Here is a 17801-nt window from a genome sequence, read left to right as displayed (position 1 = left end):
CTAGGCTCCATGAACCAATCGTCCCTCTCTCCTCTGCCTTCTCCTAATGCAGTCACTCTCCCAATGCCAGCGCCAGCCCCTCAGCCCAGTCCAAGCCCTGACTGCACATTAGAATTGTGTGAGGAACTTGTAGAGACATGGAATGCCTGGGTTCTACCCCAAAGTTCACATTTCACTTATCTTGTGTGTGGCCCAGACACTGGTATATTTTTCATCTCCAGCTGATTCTAATATGCAGCCAGTGTTGAGAACCATCTCCCCAGAACTTTTGTCTACTCTTTTGAAAGTCACAGGTTGTCATCCTAAAGTCCCCTGTGTAGTTATCTACTACTGTGTGAGTTTCCTCTTCTTGCTCTAACAGAAGCCAGGCTGTTCCCTGAAGACACTGTTTCCTCTGCAGGAAACTTCTTCTCAAACCTTCACACTTTCTCCCCTTATCACATTTAGCCAGTGCCCTTGACTAGCATGTTTCTCTGCTTAAAGAAAAAGAACCAGAGGGAAAGCTCTTCTCATCACACAGCTTTCCATTTCCCTATATCTGTGTCTGTCACTGTCTTCTCTGCTGATAACTTGTTTGACCTGGCCGTGCTAGTGTAGCAGGCCAGCCCTTCAATTCCTATACTAGCCTCTCACCTACTCAAGGACTTTGATGCTTTCATTAAGGTCTCTCTCTCCTCTGTCACTAAACTTCCCCTCTCCGTTAGGTTATTCACAGTCACAGAGGTGATATTCAAATAATACCAATGTAAGATGTGATCACTGATTAATTATTATGGAAGTGACTGAACCATCTGTATTCCAGGGGAATAGGATGTCTTGCCCATCATAATAAAATGAGCATGTTTCAAAGTCACTCACCTTAATAAACACTTTCCCTTCACCGTACAGACCCTCCTTTTTCTGTTCCTTCTTCCATCCTCTTTCTCTGCTCCTTTTTATTGTGAAACATTGTGATCTCTATCCCGTTCGCTTTGTACTTTCTCTCCTCAGGCTCTCATCTCATCATTCCAGTGAACATCTGTTATTAACGACACCAGTGTTCTCCGCACTGCTGAGGGAGAGGGTCAGTTCTCAGTTTTCATCTCACTTAATACCTCAGCAGCATTTGATATCACTCCCTGTTCCTTGAAAAACTTATGTAATGATATTGATATTTTTGCTCTTATATAAAATTTCAGTTGATGCATCATACTCATTGTTTTGTAATAACAATTAACACAACTGGTTCAAAGCTTAAAAGAAAATACTAGAAGACCCCTGCAAAAGTGTCAAACCATGAAATAATGTTTTTTATGAAAGTATGTTGGTTAAGGCACAACTATTTGATTTCCATTACTGAAACAACTAAAATGCATCCAGAAATGTAGGACTGAATGTGTGTAAAATAACCAGAAAATGTTTTACCTTTGTATTTGGAGAGTCATGAAATGTCTGATTGTTTGGATTGATGCAAATAAAAATTGAAGTCTGTCTCAAATAGAACAAAAAAATGGAATGAACTTTCTATAATTCAACATAGGACATATTAAACTTTTTTTTCATGAATGAGCAATAGCTCAACATTCTAAACATAAGGGCCAGAATACATTAAATTATTATGAGTTTACTGAATGAATATATTATAGAAAATCTGTGCCTTGAAAAGCCTGATAGAACTTAAGAAATCAAAATTATTAGTTGAATAAAGTAAACACAAAAGCTATTTTTATAATGATGCCTCTAAGTAATTCCTGTTATTGCAGATATGGCCAGGCAAACTGTGCAAAGTCATGATTTTAAAGTGTCTGTGATAGCAAACCTGGTTTCAGTAACAAGGAGATTAACTAACTCCATGAGATTTATGAATCCAAATGTGACCTCTGGTAGGTAGCTTCTCTCTTACTCTACTCCCATTTTGAAGGTGGCTTTACACATCAAAATAGTGCCAAAACCAGATTCAATTTGATATGCATTAAATAGAAGAGGCAGTTGTTTTCCTAGAGGTTACACAGGACATGAGGAAAAGGAGTCTCATTATATCTCCTATTGCAAAACTTAATAAAATCTCCTCTTAAAGGTCTATTGTTTCCAAGAAAGTTGTTCTCTTTTGCCTGGTTTGCAAAGCTCTTTGCTGGTTCTGCTCTCTCCTCCATTTTTAAGACAAATGACTTCCTTCCTCCCTTCCACCCTTCCTCTCCTCCTCCCTTCATCCCTTCCTCCCTTCCTCCCTTCCTTCCTTCCTTTTTAATTCAAATTCTTGGGCTGATAATTAGTTTGCAAAGTCTTTTCTGTCCCCATCTCCCCCTCCCTTTGCCCACCTCCACCTAAGCCGGTTCTCTTTGGCTATCTCACACTGTTGTCTGTGTCTGTGCCTTATGTATATGTGCTTTTGGGTTAATCCCTTAGGTACATTCTTTCAAGCCTTCATTGCCCTCCCCAGTGGCCCTTTAAGGTACAGAACTGACAATCTACTGCTAAGAAACAAACTTGTTCTGTAATATTACACCACCTCAATAGTTTGTGTTAAGTTGCTAACATTTTGCACCCTTAATAAAACAGGCTTACTTCAACTAAAAGTCTCAATAAATCAATGCTAACTTCCTTATTCACAGTTGCCACAAAGGGGCTCTGAACATAAGTGGAGTAAGTTTGTGTGGGACCTTGTTCTTCCAAAACTATCTTAACTGACATGCTCTAATTATAATGCAGATTTTGCCTTGTATTTTATCTAGTTTCTCTCTTTAGGCAGTAGGGAAGAAATGTGTTTTATTCTCTTTTCTGAGAATCCTTCTCTTTAAAAATCTTGTTCTGCATTTTACAATGAGGAGGTAAATAAACATCACTGAAGTGGGCACGTGATTATTAAAAAAGGAAAGAATAATAGTATCTTAATTAAAAATGACAGTAATCATTCTATCTACCGAGTATCTCCTGATTTTAATTATCTTATTTTGATTCCCTCTTACTATCTACTGATCTTTTTATTTCCTCCTTGTTTTAAAGCTAGAAAAGAGTTCTGGAATTGAGGAATGTCTTTAACAGTGTTGACAGAAATATGCTGGTAAAGGAAGAAGAACATCAGTAGGCTGATCTTTAGAATGCTTTTTCATATACTCAACACTTGACATTTCTCATTTTCTGAGATGTGTGTACATGTTATTCATCTCATCTTTTGTTATTGTTTTCTCACTTATTTCCATCTCTCTTTCCGCTTCATTAGTCACCTGTCAACCTTTACATAGAGCTCCTGTGTGAAGTCTAATATGCTGTTTATTTTCATGAGGAACCTGGTGTCTATGTAGTCTAGACTTTTTTTTCTAGAGCTCCTTCCAAATAATGAAAAACCATGACATTTTACTTCATAACTTTTGACTCAGTAACTATACTTGCAAGAACTTATTCTAAAGAAATTGGCATGTCAATTTATGGGGACAATATAGGGTATAGTTTTTTTAAATTATATTTTTCAATTACAGTTTACATTTAATATTATTTTGTATTAGTTCTAGATGTACAATATAGTTGTTAGACAGCCATATACTTTAAAAAGTGGTCCTCCCGATATTTCAAGTGCCCACCTAGCACCATACGTAGTTATTACAATATTATTGACTGTATTTCCTATGCTATACTTTACATTCTCATGACTATTTTGTGACTACCAATTAGTAATTCTTAATCCCTTCACCTTTTTCACTCAGTCCCCCAACTCCCCTCCCCTCTGGCAACCATCTGTCTATTCTCTGTATCAATGAGTGTGTTTTAGAATATAATGTGTAGAGACTAGGTTCTGTAATCTCCTGGACTTGAGTCTCAGAGTTTACTAATTCTGTGACTTCGTGAATATTACTTGAAATCTCTGGTCCTCTGTTTTTTCATTAACAAAATATATATATGATTAAAAACTACCCATTGGATTGTGGTGAGGAGTAGGTAAGATAGTACATGCAAAGCCCTTAACCTAGAACCAGGCACATAGGAAAATCTCTATACATGTGAACTAGGATTACCGGTGTTGTTATGTGATAGACAGATGTAATACATGTGTGTGGGTATTCATGTAGATGTATGAGGTCATCACTGTGCATTATAAATTTTCATTTTTTGGAAAAATATCCAACAATAAAAATTAAATAAATTGTACTGCATCTATTCTTGGGTGTGACCACTAATAATAGTGATCTTAATGAACATTTATTAATATGAGGAAAATGGTCACAATATAAAGTGAAAAGGACAACAATGTACATTTATCTTATAAAAGAACACTGGAATAAATTACAAAAGGTTAGTAGTTTTGTACAGGTGATTTTTATTTACTCCTTTATACTTCCGTGCATTTAAAAGATCTACAGTGAATATTATATATGAATTCAATTGTAGGAGTAATAGACTCGTGTTTGAGAATAGAATGGAACTTGGGAACTGAGGAGGCTTGCAGTCCTTCACTGCCTTTTACCGCGTGAGCGACCCAAGGTGAAGTGTGTCTGCGGCCTGTCAGGGATTCCGCGGTTCAGCAGCTGTGTAGTTGGACGTAGGAATGATGACTGTTGTGCTTTCTAGTTCCTGGCTATTGGTGGACCTGCAAATAAATATCCTACTAAGTATTTTAAAAATCATAATAAAGTGTTAAATTCAAATCAATTTCAAATAATATCTAATGAACTGAAAGTATGGTGTAGCCATTAAAAATGTTTATTGATGAAGTAATAGCACGAAACCGACAGGTTACACAGCAATATTTTGTGTGCCCTTTCCTCTGCCCTCGGCAGACACAGGGGCACGTAACCCAAGTCTAAGGTAAGATGTGTCCGCAGCAGATTCAGACATGTGGGCATTTCTGAAGCGCCTAAGGGTTGGCACGGAGGAGTGATAAGCGGGAAGAGGAAGTAGGCATACCTGCCTGGCTTAAAACAAAGCCTTCATATTCCAAATGCAGAGGCTGTTGTAAACAAGAAGCCCTTTGTCTGTCACTGATACAAGGTTTGTTATTGTATGCAGCACTCAGCTTACCCGAGAGCGTTCACATGCGTGCATGCATATACATATAAACGCACTCCCTCTCTTCCAAAGAATTTTGATCTGAGTCCTAGGTAAAACAGTGTTGTAAGCAAGAGCAGAAAGAGCTAATTTTACTAACAGACAATCAGGGTGCAAAATGTAATTTTAAAGGAATTGAAAGGTATTCTTTCCATGTTTGTCAGGAATGCAGAGTTATTGCTTCAGAGTCTGGAGGACTCCTGAAAACAAAGCATCGTCTTGGTTCCTGAAAGCCTCAGGTTGTCAGCAGTAGAGTGCTGCAGGGTGCTGGCAAAGTGCCAGGTGGTCAGGAACTGCTAGCAAGCACACCAGCCCTGGAGAAGCAGATGAACTGCCATGGAGCTGGCAGAATCCGCACTTTTTCTCTAGGCCCTGGAAATGGAACAGGGCATATGGTCCTGTGCTAGGTGCTGGGCTGCAGTGTAAGGGAATTAAGGTCCTAGCCCCTAGCCCTCCCAGTGATAGAATCAAGCAAAGAAAATGGGCATCAGACAAATAATTATACAAATGATTATTTAATTCTAATTTCAATATGTGCTCAAAAGGGAAATACAAGGGCTGTGAGGATATATACAGTGGAGAAAACTAATCCAATTTGGAGGATCAACCGTAGAGGCCTTAATGAGAGACATGTCTACAAGGAGACCAAAGCAGGCAGACAAAACGAAACCTCCAAACACTACATGGTAGGTGACCTGATTTCCTCGTGAGCACATGTACTATTCCCACTATGAGATGAAGGTTTGGTCTAACAATAACAGAAGAAAAAGTGGAAAATGATTATCAATGATTGTAAATTTAACTTCATGTTTAGAGAGCTGGGCACTCTTTCTTCTGTGTCCTCAGTTATAAAATATAGAGGGATATTTGGGATCTATTAATGGGAGATACTTAATTTAGATACAAAATCCTGATCTTTACATGTAAAAAATATAAGCTGGCCATGTTTCTTAAAACAACTTCGGTAAGTCATACTACAATGGATATGTTCAATCTTTTCACATATTCTTTGTAGATACTGAGTTTTTTTGACATTGTCATTAGTAGATATAAACCAACCATAAATTCAGATACTATGGTCATTCTAATGTATATGTGTGCTCTTCTCTCAACCATGAAATGTTAGAAATAGAGGTGACCTTTGAAACCCAGTCCAACCATACACTGTGTTGGGACCAGAAGCCAGGAAATAAAATGATTTGACAGTATCTACACAGCAGAGCTGAGACTCTGCCAGAGTCTAGCCTGCCAGGTCTTCGCTCTGGGTCTTTCTGTTTCAGAATCCACTCGTTCTTCTGCTTATCCTCTGGGTGTCCAACCTGAAGCCCATGGGCCGTATGCAGCCCAGAATGGCTATGAATGCATCCCAACACAAAACCACAAATTTACTTAAAACATCATGAAATTTTTTTGTGATTACATGTCACAATGTATTTAATATGTGGCCCAAGAAAACTCTTCTTCCAGTGTGGCCCAGAGACACCAAAAGGTTGGATACCCCTGTGAGTACATTCATTAAAGAGTTTTAGAAGCTATTTTTAAATTTTCTGGTTTCACCACCCAATTTATCATTTCTTCTAATTCTTTCTCAATTTTTCAAAATTATTTTGTATCATTTTCACCTTCTAATTTCTTTGATTTTATCCATTTTACAATAATTTAGATGAATGAGGGAGAATATAAATAAGAAAGAACAGTTAGGAATGAACATTTACTAAACATAAATAGTAAAGCTCGAGGAAGGTGAGAAATACAGAAACTAAAAGTCCCAATAGTCAACCACATGAAGGTATAATAGAAGGAAAGCATATCCCTATATCTTATATTATAATTAAAATTATTGCATCTTTTCTTCCACTGAAAATGTTAAAAAGAATTGAGATTTTATTTAAAGTGTAAAAAAGTAAAGTACATGTAAAAATCTAAAAATTAAAAGTATTTTATATATGCTTTCAAAAGTTATTTTCATATTAAAAATTAATTTCCATTACATAAAAATTCAATTTTATGTAATAAACATTGAACTTTAAAATAGAACTATTTAAATAAATATAACAACTTAATTTAAAAATGTTTAAATTTTACTAAATGTGTTAATTAAATAAAATTATATCCAATTCTAGTGCTCAATGTCCATCCAGTTGCTAGTGGCAAGAATCGACATCAAGACACATGTTATGTCTACAACTAATGTTGTACAAATCTAGGAAAATTTTAATTCTTTTGCAGAGTATTCTACAAGTGCCACATGCAGCATTGCAAATACCATGCCATTTTGTGAGTACCTCCAGAACCACACTTTGGAACTGGAAAAGAATTAAGAAAATGACCCTTAGCAAATGGGAAATGAAACATTGTTATGCAAGAAACTGTTCCATTATGCTGAGATGCTAAATTAAGTATTTTTATTTCCTCTCACCAAAACAGTCTGCTGTTCAGATCCTCCTGGAACTCTGAAATAGCGCTATTCACCTTCACGACATTTGAGAGCAGTTGCCTTTTATTTTGAGGACTTAGGACAAGTGATGTGGTAAAATGTTTTCTTGAAAACTGAACAGCATTAAGTGCAGAAGGCTGCATGGCCGAAGTGTGTGTGTGTTCCTTGGTTGTGTGTGTGTGTCCATCTGTGTGATCTGTGGGGTCCCCTAGAGCATAGGATTCAGGGCAAGGGATCTGTCTGCCTTAGAGAGAAGCACTGCTTAGTGCATTTTATCAAAATATTAAACACAAATGTTGGTTGGATTTACCTAGTGGAAGTATGCTATTAACTCTAATTTGTAATGTCCTTTTAATATTTAAAAATGTCAACAAAAGATTTTTATTGAAAAATAATTTATCATAGTAAGATCTACATATATAAATAAATATAAATCTATGCATATATCTAAATATATGTTCACGTATACACAGGAACAAATTTTATTAATCACAATTAGGTTTGGCTTTGAGAGAAAAGCCAAAATAACAGTGGCTTAAGTCAGGTTAAGTTAATTTCTCTCTCACGCAAACCAAATCCAGAGGTAAACAGTAATCCAGGGCTGATTTGGCTGCTGTGCTCCATGAAGTCTTCAGAAATTCAGGATCTTTCCAGCTCCCCACCCCACCATCCCTAAAGTGTGGGACTTGACCTCTTCGTCCAAAGTGGTACTGTCTATTCCAGGAAGCAGGATGAAGAAAATTCTGAAAGGGGGAGAAAGAGAGGCAGCAGATAAATCTTAAGGAAGTTTTTCAGCAGCTGCCATGTGACTGTTTAAGTCTTATTGGCCAGAATTAGTCACATGGCCACACCTAGCCACAAGGAAGGCTTTATTTTGGGGAGTTGGGGGGAGGGCAGGAAACTCTCCTAGCTTAGAAGGAAGGAAAGACAACTACTAAGGGAAAATTATCATTTTGACCACACTTATTTTACATGTATAGATTATAGGTAAAATATACATAGTACTACAAAAATGCTTGTGTCAGTAATTTTCTTTTCTCCAGGAAATTGACAAAACCCTTTGCAAAGAATGTCTGAAATCGTAGTCTCACCTGTCTTCTATTCTACCTTTATCATGGTCACTCCACTTAGTGTACTTACCGACCTGCGTGTCCATCCCAGTTCACTCGGGATCAGCCAGTGTCTTTATTCAGCAGTGATTAGTATACTGATTGCAAAAAACTTACTTTCCATATTCGCAGTTGTGCTATGTTCACTCTTTAAATATTCCAACTGCATTTCTATGGTTCCATTTAACAAAAGTATTAGTATTAAAACTTTGGAGATAGGACACTGCTGATGCCTTTCCTGAATTACATGCCTACAAATACTTTCTGGCTGTGCAGGGATAGAGGTTTTAGAGTATGCTCTGATTTTAGGGCATAAAACATAATGTTTAGTTTGATTATTGCCTGAGAGATTTTACTATCACTTGATCTCTTTCATTCTGAGATTAGTTCTCATAATTCATTAATAAATAACACCGTCCCCAACAAGCACAGTTATACCAACTAGGGTTAAAATTATTATTGTTTAATTCTTTTTTGTATTTTACCACTTTTATTATAATTTAATAATTTTGATAATAATTAATTTTTTATTTAATTATGTTTGGTGATTGTTGGTGAATTTTATGTTTTGACCTGTGGCTTGCAGGCCACATATGAACCCAGGATGGCTATGAATGTGGCCCAACACAAAATTGTAAATTTACTTAAAACTTTTCTTTCACTCATCAGTTTTCCTTAGTGTTTGTGTATCTAATGTGTAGCCCAAGACCACTCTTCTTCCAGTATGGCCCAGAGATGCCAAAATGGCGGACACCCTGTTCTAGATTCTAAATCAGGTGTTAGAAGAGTGTGTCTAGCACAGTGTATGGCACATAGCGACTCAAAAAGACTTTAATTTATTAGTGTTTTATACTGCGTTTCACTAAAAACAAAATAGGATACCAAGTGAAAGAAGACAAATTTTATTTCAAAAACCTGTAAGCAGTTTCTATCAAATCAGGAAGACTCAAATGAAGCAATGTGGCTGAAATGCTGTAACCATTAACTATACTTAAAGATAATAATCATTTCTTTTTTCCAACCTGGAGTGAAAATGGTAAAAGAATTCAATAAAAGCAGGGAAAGTATAAGTTTCTGACATATATTTTGAGTAAACACTGGAATTTAAAATCAGTGGAGTGGAATCTCCTTAAAATCTTTAAGAGAATAATATAAATCACTAATTTTGAAGTAGTCTTTTGTGCTTTGGAGTATCTCCAGTAGTTATGATGTTGCTTCTGGCCCTCTGATTCTACTAAAGCAGGGATGTCAAATTCATTTTCACCGGGGGGCCACATCAACCTTGAGGTTGCCTTCAAGGGGCTGAATGTAATTTTAGGACTGTATAAATGTAACTACTCCTTAACAGTTAAGCTAGAGCTTGGTGCTGCTGCTGGGTACCAGATTTGGCCCGCAGGCTTTGTGTTTGTCATCTGTGTACTAAAGGTATCCAGAAGCATAGTTTCATATCTAGTATACACCAGGATAGTTTGAGATCAGATGAAACTCTAAAGATCTACAGGCTTTGGTTTGACTTAAAGCTATTTATTGAATATTAATTCTACTTAAACTATCACATTTTTCAGTCTTATCACTGCATGTATCCTGTGTTATACTTAGAAATTTGATTTGTTTGAAATAATGAGAAAATGATTTGCTTCTCCTTATTTATAAAAGATCGTTGGAAAACTTATTAACATTCTGCAAAAGACCAAAGAGGTAGCACTTGCTATGAAATGAGTTTTTGATTTTAACAAAGACAATACATAGAACTGTTCAATCCTCAAATGGCTTTCAAAACATTTGTTGATTAATATTAATGGTTGAGATCAATATCTATTATAGGTAATTGCTGATATATTAGAAAATCCAGATATATATATGTATATATGTGTATACTCATTTAAGGCATAGACTTTTTAAGAATTTGATGAATTAATATGACCTATATTTAAGACAGTGCTTATTATGTTTTTAAAGTTTTGTCAATTTTGTTGACTTTAATGTTCTACTTTAGGAAGGTTTTTACTTTAAGCTTCTTAAAATTTTGACTTACAGTTTTCCCAGGTTGTCTGGCATTCAATGAAGGAGCTGGAACAAAAGAGGGCTGGATCATCCTTCAAGTCACATGAACATTAGAATTCTTATAAAAGCAAAAATCAATTACAAGCCTGACTGACTGATAACAATGTAACATAAAGCAAGTTAGCCAAAAAGATTAGCATTAGAAGATTAGACATCTAGAGACTTATAAAAGAAAGTCCCAGGCACACAACTTAGAATCAATGTCAAGATTTATCCAAACCTGTCAACTGAATTTTCTATATGCTCTCCAACAGTTATAAATCAAAAGGAGAAGGACAGTGTCACTGCCTTGTTAATTGGTTAACAGCTCAGAGTAAAGCCTGCCAGGTGTAGAAGATAGGGAAGTGTTAACGAGCCCCGTGTAGTGACTGGTCCCACACAATTGCATGACCATTCTCACCAGCACCAGGAAGGCCTCTCAGCCTTGAGTTTGAGAAGTGAAAGGAACGACACAAAAGAGAAAGAGTTACAGGGACTCTAAATAAACAGAAGCCACATGTCTGTGTTGTCTCAAATAGCCTGATTGGAACCCTAGAAAGAGCATGTCGATAGACTAATAGTTTCATTCAGAAAAAGATGTTCTCCGATAAAAGAAGAGTTTGTTAGAATAGTTTATCAAATATTTATTTACTCAATATAATGGAGTTTAAATATAGTTGAAAAATTAGATGAAATTTTAAGCCTTTTTTAAGTGGAAACTTCAAACAAGGTGTATAAATATAAAGGTTGTTGGAACAAAAAAATAAGACTAATGAAGCGTGTCTGTAGATTCAACTGTGAAGGTAATTTGAAATGTAAATACGGGCTCTGGGGCAAATGGGAGAATTTCTAACCGGGAGGCTGCTTGAGGTGGGTGCAGCTTTCTTCTCTCTCCTCCATAGTTTCACCTCTCCCCATCCCTCCTTTCCTCTCACTGCTCCTATCTCGTTCTTTACGCGGAAGCTTTCGACTTTTGGTGTCATTCTGTGAGGCAGTCACCGAATCATCAGACATTTACTGGGCTTATGGAAGCTAGTCTTTTTCTGACCAGAAATAGAGGAGTAGATGCAGTTCTCCAGAACAATATCAGTTTACATTTCTGTTGCAATATCTAAGGTAACTACTTAATTTACTTAACTAAATGAATGTTTTGACACTTACAGTGATTATTTTTACCTCTTTCTTTGTTTCAGCACATATATATAAAAAAAATGAGTTTCCATAGTGTGTTCCAATAAGACACATGCTCCCAAATATTTGGTAGCAATATTTAATTATTTAATGATAGAGGACTATTTCACTAAGTTATTGTATATTTATTAGATGAACTATTATAAGAATCCTACTAAAATTATATTTGTGAGATTTGTATACAAACATGAAAACTATTTATTTATACTGTTAAGAAAAAAACATTAAAATTTTATTAAAATTCTGTTGTCTATGAGATTTGTGAGATGGTATTGAATAGCTGGGTATTAAAATGCCTGATACAGTGTGACCAGAGTGTGCTTATTTTTATCACATAGAATATATCTTATTGCTCATGTTGATAAACAGAGCAGGAACTTAGTTTCACCTAAGTTACAATCTGGAACCACTTACAAGGAAGCAGAGGAAACTCCATCCTGCTCCACAGCCTGGGAAGAGGAGACACAACACAGATACTCAAGCAATGGATAATTCCAGTGCTAGACCAAGTAAGAGACCAACGTTCCCATCACCAAGTAACTAGGTGTGGGGATTTTTCAATGGAAAAAGACCTCTTTGGAACACAATTTAACAACAAATACCTGCACTTTAAGGATCTATGTGTAAATGCAGATTTAGAGATAGATAACTTTCTGTAAATAATAATAAAGGCTTTGAAAGAGGAAAATAACATCTTAATGTACACTGGAAGGTCAAAATATGATGCCTACAAAAGAGCAGTTTAGGCTGAATGGACATGTTATTCTGCCGCATTTGACCAGGAGTTTTCATTCTCTCTTTAGTAGGAAGGAATTGGAAATTAATATTAAAATCCCACTATTATTCATTAAAAGTTATAAACTTTTATGTACTGTTATGATTTCATTTTTAACTGAAACTATTTTTACTGTTTTTATTAAAAAAAGGTTCTGAAAGTGGGGTTCTAAGTATCTAGCAAAGATTAGATTTTAACTATTATAGAAAAATTTCTGGTTCTTAATTGATGAAACTGTTAATCAACCTTAAAGATGCTGACTTGCATCTATCTGTCTTGTAAAACATAATAGAACTAAAATTAAATGTGAATATGGACATGGGCTGCTGGGAAGCAAGGGAAAAATATAAATAATCACATTAGCGGGATGACATTTGGGACTGATTTACTCTCCCTTTATAAGATTCATAGTATTGCTCTACTAATATTTATTTACATATTACTGTATTTCAGGAAAAAAAGGGATAATTTATAACAATATTGTGACATATTTTAATTATTACAGTAACATTTTATTATGCCTATTATCAACCAAGATCATGAATTTCAGCTGCTCTTTTCTCTTCTTTTGTGTCAACGTTTTTCAGCCAAAACCACTAGAAACATACGTGCAGCTGAACAAGTTGGGCTTATTACTCATTACACAAAGGACCTATTATCAGATTTGAGCTTTGAAGGTTAAGTAGTTTGGGGAGAGTCTAAGAAAGTAGGCCTTTGTTGTAGATTGGATGCTGTCAGGAAGTTGAGGTATATTTGTGATTGGGTATCTCAAATCTAATCTATAGTTATATATAAAGCTATAACTATAATAAAGAAGCAGCAGCAACTCATATTAGGAAAGGGAGATGTTTTATATTTTGCTGATAGCAGAGGCTTATCATAAAGTCTGACTTATGATAATCTGAGAGGAAACTTGTCTGAGGTTGGTATTCTATACGATTGTTTACCCAACATGAGAGCAGCATGGATTAGCAGTGTACATCAGACGAGTTCTCAGATAGGAGGGCTTCCTTGATTTTTTGTTTGTTTGTTTGTTTTCTCAATGTCAATGTTATATTCTAAGGTGTCACCATCATGTCTGTTTCCACAAGCTGTAACATTTGTCTGAGAGCTTTGGCTGAATCTGACCAGAGATTAAGATCCCTGGAAAATAAGCTCTAAAAAACAAAATAAATAAAAGACATGTTTATTAGCAATTATATTTCCATTGGAAAAATGCCTACCCCTGTTTGTCACTGGAAATGGGTTCTCTTTCTTATTCCTGTACTAGAGCTGTCCTTTGTGTGGGTTTCTGTTCTAACTTTGTTTTTTCTCAGTTGAGCAATATGAGCCTCAGTTGGCCTAAGAGGAGTAATTTTAACATAAGACACAAAGACTCCTTTAAAGATGTTCGTATAAAACTGATATGGTTGATATGTGTGTTTTCAAAAGATCATTTTCTGATGGCTTAAACCAAAAAGAAAATTAAAAGAAACACCTCAGAAACAAAACAGAAGTTATGTTTTTTGCAGAGCTGAGACTACAAAGCACCATATGGAATACTTTGAAGGTGGTGCCTGACATCCAGGGATAAAAGCCTTGGCTCCTGGCATCAAGGAGCTGACCATCTGGGCTTGCTCTTTTTCTACGCGAATTATTCTCAAGGGGCATCTTTGCCTCCCTCTCTCCCATCCTCCACTTAGCAACCATGATGACCTTTGCTAAATAAATTGGTCATCCCAACTTAAACCTTTCAATAACTCTTTAGACTCCTTATTTTCTGTAGGAAAAACACTCTTCTTTTTTATTTTTATTTTTTAAATACAAAGCATGTGTTTACTAGGGAACGAGAGAAAAGAAAAATGAATTGGGTGAAGCTTTGGAGCTTGAAAAGTACTTGCTATTGCTAATATCCTTTGTGAACAATTGTTCCCTGTGAAAATAACAGCCAACAAATTTGAATTTGTAGCCAGCTAACAACCTCTAAGTAATGCTGACCCAAAAGCTTGCTGGAATGCACTAATTGGTATTTCGAAATGTGCAACAGAATATATAAAAAAGATAATAATACTCAGCCCCAATATTAATATTGAGAAACACCAACAATTCATAATAAATTCATAATAAAAAGAGAAAGAAAATACTTTTATTGAAATTATTTGACTCTATATTAAACAGATGCCCAAGTGTATTTTTTACATCTTATTCCCTTTTTTCTTTTTATTAAATTTATTGGGATAACATTGGTTAATAAGATTATATTGGTGTCACATGTATTTATCTATGATATGTAATGTTCATATTGCCACCATCCAAAGTCATCCTCCATCCCCATATATTTGACCCCCTTTAACCTTTACTATCCACCCATCTCCTTCACTTAAGTAACCACTAAATGGTTGTCTGTGTCTATGAGATTTTGTTTGTTTTTCTTGCTTGTTCATTTCTTTTTTAAAAATATATTTATTGATTATGCCATTACAGTGGTCACATTCCCCCCCTTCACTCCACTCCATCCTGCCTACCCCCTCCCTCCCACATTCCCCCCCTATAGTTCATGTCCATGGGTCATACATATAAGTTCTTTGGCTTCTACATTTCCTATACTATTCTTACCCGCCCCCTGTCTATTTTCTACCTACCATTTATGTTACTTATTCTCTGTACCTTTCCCCCTTCTCTCCTCCTCCCACTCCCCTGTTGATAACCCTCCATGTGAGCTCCATTACTGTGGTTCTCTTCCTGTTCTAGTTGTTTGCTTAGTTTGCTTTTGTTTTTGTTTTAGGTGTGGTTGTTAATAACTTTTATTTTTGTTAGGTGTGAGTTTGCTGTCATTCTTACTGTTCATATTTTTTATCTCCTTTTTCTTAGACAAGTCCCTTTAACATTTCCTATAATAAGGGCTTGGTGATGATGAACTCCTTGAACTTGACCTTATCTGAGAAGCTGACCTTATCATGACCTTATCTTGACTTTATCTGCCCTTCCATTCTAAATGAAAGCTTTGCTGGATAGAGCAATCTTGGATGTAGGTCCTTGCCTTTCATGACTTGGAATACTTCTTGCCAGCCCCTTCTTGCCTGTAAGGTCTCTTTGGAGAAATCAGCTGACAGTCTTATGGGAACTCCTTTGTAGGTAACTGTCTCCTTTTCTCTTGCTGCTTCTAAGATTCTCTCCTTCTCTTTAATCTTAGGTAATGTAATCATGATGTACCTTGGTGTGTTCCTCCTTGGGTCCAGCTTCTTTGGGACTCTCAGCTTCCTGGACTTCCTGGAAGTCTATTTCCTTTGCCAGATGAGGGAAGTTCTCCTTCATTGTTTGTTCAAATAAGTTTTCAATTTTTTGTTCTTCCTCTTCTCCTTCTGGCACCCCTATAATTTGGATGTTGGAACATTTCAAGATGTCCTGGAGGTTTCTAAACCTCTCCTCATTTTTCTGAATTCTTGTTTCTTCATTCTTTTCTGGTTGGATGTTTCTTTCTTCCTTCTGGTCCACAGCGTTGATTTGAGTCCCAGTTTCCTTCCCATCACTATTGGCTCCCTGTATATTTTCCTTTGTCTCTCTTAGCATAGCCTTCATTTTTTCATCTAATTTGCGACCAAATTCAACCAATTCTGTGAGGGTCTTAATAACCAGTGTTTTGAATTGTGCATCTGATCGATTGTCTATCTCTTCATTGCTTAACTGTATTTTTTCTGGAGCTATGATCTGTTCTTCCATTTGGGCCATTTTTTTTGTCTCTCCACATCTGTTATGTAGTAAGGGGTGGAGCCTTAGGTGTCCACCAGGGCATGGTAATGCTGGTCTGGGTGCTGTGACACTGTATATGGGGGAGGGGCCAAGAGGGAGCAATAGTGCTTGCTCCACTCTCTGCTGGATGTCAGTCACTCCCCCTGCTATCCACAATCAAACTGGACCCCTCTAGTGCTGATTCCCGAGTGGGTGGGCTGGTGCACGCTCTAGGCCCCTATGGGTCTCTCCAAGGACCTCTCCTGTGAGGCTGGGAGTTTCTCTTGCTGCCTCCTCAACCCCCATGGGTGTTTTCAATCAGTGGCTTGAGGCTTTATTTCCCTAGGCTGGAGCCCTGGTTTGCATGGTCTGCTTCGCTCCCCTGCTGTCCCTCCCAGTTTATCTATTCGCAAATGTGGGGCTGCAGGGTCTGCCAGCCACCACTTTGTGGGGTCTGCGAGCTTCAGCCTGGCCTGCCCTGCTCCACAATCTGCCACCTTGCTGGGTCTGCCAGCTGCCACCTTGCCACGAGTCCTCTCCACCCCGGCTGCCTGTCTCTGCCCCTCCTACCGGTCTGGATGAATGTTTCTTCTTTATGTCTTTGGTCGTCGGACTTCCATGCAGTTTGATTTTTCTGTCAGTTCTGGTGGTTTTTGTTTTTAAATTGTTGTTGTCCTTCTTTTGGTTGTGCGAGGAGGCACAGTGTGTCTACATACACCTCCATCTTGGCTGGAAGTCTTGTTCATGTTTTGCTTTCAGGTTTACATTCAGGTGGTTCTTAACTTTTTCTGTCTGAGTTATTTCACTTAGCACAGTATTCTCAAGGTCCATCCATGTTGTTGCAAATGGCAGTATTTTATTTTTTCTTATGGCTGAGTAGTTTGTTGCAGCATTATTCATGGTGGCTGAGACATGGAAATAACTGAACTATCTAAGTATCCTTTGGGAGATGATCAGATAAGAAGATGTAGTTCATACTACTCAGGTTGTAGATTACTACTCAGGAAAGTGCTTTTGTAATTGTTTCCCATGGACATTTTTGGGAGATGTTAAAGGGTGCATTCCATCATTTAAAAGTGCTTCGGGGTAGTAAGTTAAAAAATATCAGTTGAGCAATGTTGAAGAGTCTTCTGTGCCACAGGATTTTTTAGAGCTGTGACTCAAATACAGCAGTCAGTATGCATGAGTTCCCTCTTTCCACGCTATACATATTGAGACTGTAAGGACCTGGTGCACCAAACAACACTATGAGAAATGTCTCGAGGAAGTCCAAAATCATTTATCTTGCATACATTTTCATTTTAGTGCCATTCACTTACTTTGACAGCTTTTTTTTTATACATATATATATATACCTGTTCTGTCTCCCCAAAGAGAAGTTCCTTGAAGGCAGACTCCTGTCATGTGTTACTGCTAGATTTTTGTCACAGTGCCTGGAGCTTGGTTCCTATTCAGTGTTTACTGAATGAATTCTACTCGTTTAAATAAAGCATTTCTCCCTCATAATATCTGCCTTTGG

This window comes from Desmodus rotundus, chromosome 11 (assembly GCF_022682495.2).
Source record: "Desmodus rotundus isolate HL8 chromosome 11, HLdesRot8A.1, whole genome shotgun sequence".
NCBI classification, from domain to species: Eukaryota; Metazoa; Chordata; class Mammalia; order Chiroptera; family Phyllostomidae; genus Desmodus; species Desmodus rotundus.
This window is presented reverse-complemented; position numbering follows the sequence as displayed.